The 4,253-nt window shown below is 37.1% G+C and overlaps 1 long non-coding RNA gene across 1 annotated transcript; it reads right to left on the reverse strand.

The window, feature by feature from the left end:
* Window positions 1-1,188: 1,188 nt before the first annotated feature.
* LOC139152056 (uncharacterized) lies at window positions 1,189-3,873 on the reverse strand. Its single transcript, XR_011556542.1, has 2 exons — window positions 3,696-3,873; window positions 1,189-2,867 (listed from the first exon to the last, which is right to left on the reverse strand). It is a non-coding gene; the product is annotated as an uncharacterized lncRNA (long non-coding RNA).
* Window positions 3,874-4,253: the final 380 nt, after the last annotated feature.

Here is a 4,253-nt window from a genome sequence, read left to right on the forward strand (position 1 = left end):
ACTGTACACTACAAAATGAAAGCATGGCACTTCACCCTGTTAGAAATATATTTGTGAACTATACCTTGAGTCAACACAATCAAAGTCAACAGCAAAAGACATAATAAAAACATTTAACTTTTAAAGATCGTTCAAATGTGACTCAACTAATATCACCCATGCTATCATCTGCAACAAGTTGTCCACTGTTGTATACATACTGTAGGTCACAGGTCAACTATAGATAGTCACTTTGTAAACGAATATCTGATCATCTATTTGACATACACAATGGATAAAAATAAGCCCGTCGCATAGCTTCTTTATAAGCCAGGGCTTTCCATTTGTGATTGTCTGTGGCAGTGTTGACAACAAGGCGAGGACAAATACAACCACAATGAGAAATAGATGAAGTTAAAATCATCATCAGGTTTTTGTTGTAAAGAGGAGACTCTCCCGGGACGACGGATTTCCAGCACATTAAAAATAACTGTCTGGTTTCTGGTTGAATGGTACACTAAGTTGTTTTCTATTTCATCAGTCCTGAATACTTCTCTTGTTTGTTTTCACATCTCTTATTCTGTATGTTAAGACATTTTGTCAGATTGAATAATTTTTCGGGTATTTTGTCGCAATCTTTTTCTTTCATTTCAGCATGTGAATGAAAAGATTTTTAGTCTTCAAAAGCTCATGTTTAATATATTACCAAGTTGATCCCAGTGTGCTACCTACTCCCTCAACATATCTCCAGAATATGACAATATATTACTTATTCTCACATCAAAATAAAACCACTTTCAAATGCAATATAATATTGATTTTCCATATGATTTCACATCACTCAGTTTGAATTATATTTATTTCAATTTATGAATCTGTTCGGTATCTGTTCAGCTTTTTTCATTCTCTAATTCTCCTCTGCGAAATCAAACCTCAATCGATAATAGATAATATCTTCGCACTTTTCGTCGTAACGTACTTGTTGATTGCGTGGGGTGTTTTTGAAAAATGCCAAAATACTAAACGGGAAACCATGAATATTTGATTTTTAAACTCCAACAGTTAACTCTTAGTGAGCACACAATACATGGTTTGAATACAATACCATAGCCGTTGTGCTGACCATTGTCGTCAAATGGGACAAAATAGTTGCAGATATCTATCAAACCACACTTTCAAAATGGGAATTAAGCATGTGTACAAGGTTAATATATTCGTATACAATGTGTGTTTTATTTTACGCCAACACAAGTCTGAGATGCGTTGAAATCCAGAAAATACCGAGACAACACGGTCAGGTTTTTCGCAAGAGCATTTTGATTGGTGAGTCTTTCTATAATTCCGTTCACATGAATTTGGTGTAAGTTAACTCGCGTTGACAAACGAATGGATATTACAAATTATATGATAAATTTATTTGTTTGGAGTCGATAGTTCAACAGGCGGTAAAATACCAGGCCTTTACATGGAAGTCATGATATCGAGATATAAAAAATCTTGTAACAAATATCGAGACAGCACAACACGAATAAGCACCACGCGAACCAGAACACATATGTACTGTAATAAGCTATCACTGCTCCAGTTCTGGCCTTGCTAGCCAGTCATATTGTCATTAGATAAACGCGATTGTCTGAAAGAGCTGCTTGTTTAGAAAATTTCTCAAAATATACTAAATTTTGTTTTGGCGTCTTCATGATGAATGTGCTACATTTCGATAGGATTTTCTTCGGTTTCTCTGTTTTTTGAAATATCAAAATAGAAATTTTAATCAGGAAATAAGAAAAGCAAGTGACCTATCTTTTAAAATAAGAATTGATCAATTGATTGTCGTCAGAGTAACATCCTTTCAATTCGTATCATTGTTATATGTGAAGATACCGACAATGAGATAATATTGCAATCAATCATAATATCCTTATGTCTTTCTTATCTGTTTCAATCATCGATCTGAAAGTGACGGAGTTTACAAGAAGATATGTTTTCTATGTTTTGTTTCAGCATGTCAAGTAGTTTTACTTGTAAATGAAATTTGAAATACATTCAGTAATGGAGAAGAAACTCATAGAAGTTTGGATTTAGAAGTACACGTATTAGTGCATCGATGAGTGAAACCTTAGCATTTTCTAATTCGATAATAAAGTTCTAGACCAACCGCCCAACTTATTATGTTGAGCGGTAATATTGAAGGTACTTTAAAAATAGATGTACTTTGCACAATGTTAAAAAATGTGTTCTTGAAAGACTTTTAGAAAATGTTGATGACAATCGAATACAAAGTAATGATGGTGACCAACCTCTGATAAATAATTTTGAGCTTTCGCCCTATTGTGATCTAAATTGTATTAAGTTCATAAGTGTACTGTCGAGCAATAGTATCGTTTTAGAATTGTCCTTTGTACATTTTAGCTATTTTCACTTGGTTGAAGATATAACGAATTAGAAGGCTCGCCACAATTCAATATTTTCTGAATTGTCGGCCAGTATTAAATGTCTGAAATGATAATTAGACGATAGTTTGTTCGCACAAAGACGATGAAAGGAAAGCACTTTCACCACGCGATTCCGTATTGTCCACTACTTCAACGCTTTCCCTTATTGTCTCTTCGTAGGATGGCGGAGGTTCATCAGGGGCGCACTCGTTTGGTATACATGTTGTATCATACATGGATACAACATCGTCGTATGGGGGCGCAGTTGGCACGAAATCCAAGGATGGTGAGTAATGTTCTTCGTTGAGGTCGTCTGGGTGAGCCAGCGTCATGTCTATATTTCTGCAGTCTTGATCAGCTCTGTCTGGTCCCAATCGTCTGCGACTATTTACTGGTTCAGGTCGGAAGTCAACGCTCTGAAGTCCGACCTTTGCCTTTTCCACTTTAATGCAACTTCTGGTCGCCAGAATAGAAAACAGGACACAGAATATTGCGAGTGTAATACCAAGAGTTAGTCCCCAGACATCATCGGAAGCTTGTTCGAAAAATATGAAAGCAATAACCATTGATACAAGAGCTAGTAAAAGAAAAGTCCAGACTCTCTTTCTATGTATACGGATTGATTCATAGAATATCTCACGTTCTTGCGTATCGGCAATACGTAGCGGCCTCGTCCGAAAACTTGCAGATTCCAGAACGACAGCGTTCACACTTCCTATGAGAGAGGGCGAATTTACCTGAGAGAGGCTGCTATTGGCCGTCATGGTTCTTGTTGAGCTATAGAAGTTTCCTTCCGCCAATCAGAATTTTGATCTATGACAATACAAGATCACTTGATTGACAATGTAATGTTTCATTTGTCAATCAAATTTAACAATCCATGTGACGTTTCTCATAACTCTTCAAGATAACTGTGGCGATATTACTGGGACAGAGGCGACATTACCGGGACAGAGACGCAATAAATAGTCAACACAGATACGCATAACCGCGGTATGTTTCAGATGGCTTGTCTACTGAAAGCAAGGTGTTGGTCCAATGGTAGTGGCATATCTACTTCGTTTATGAACAGTCTCTTCCCATAGTATCCGTCAAACGAAGGTATAGATAGTTCTCCTTAAGTATACAGTTGTTACACATGCCCAGGTGACCTAAAATTGAGCTTGATCGCTTCACATCGTCATATTGCAAACAGTATTACGAACGTTTTATAGATCTGACAACAAGAACATTCGGATAACCCTTGGACATTGCCCTGACAGCTGCAGTCTACATACTACTCACTTGTTGATTAAACTTGTTTCTCACAGCGTGTGATCGCATTCAATGATGGCCTCCGGTCATGTCAACTCTTGTGGATCTCTGTTTCTATACTGCGCCGCTGGATCTCTAGAATTCCACTTAAGAATCGACATAATAACACGATATATTCGCTTGAAGTTGGCGAATCCAACTGCGCAGTCTCATAAATCTTGGTCAGGTTTCAAATGACCTTCGTACCCATGTGTTTTAAATATTGCTTGAACAAATTATCAGGTTGTACGTTAACTCGCTCTCTGACACAGACACTTTGTTATTATTTGCAAAGGTCAGAGCAGAAATATTCCAATAACTGCGGTGTTCATTTCACAATGTTTATCCTTCACAATGACCACTTACATTGAACTCCTGTAGAAGGGGTAGTGAATATATTGATTGGAACCGAAAGTGTTGATTTACATTTCAATCCAGCATCATCACAACTAAAATCCAAGTTCAAGGTAAAATATTTACTCCTTGAAAGTAAACTCAGTCTCCGCCTTATTCGCATCGGCGAAAACTTGAAACTGGTTCGGTGGCATA

This window comes from Ptychodera flava, chromosome 15, assembly GCF_041260155.1.
Source record: "Ptychodera flava strain L36383 chromosome 15, AS_Pfla_20210202, whole genome shotgun sequence".
NCBI classification, from domain to species: Eukaryota; Metazoa; Hemichordata; class Enteropneusta; family Ptychoderidae; genus Ptychodera; species Ptychodera flava.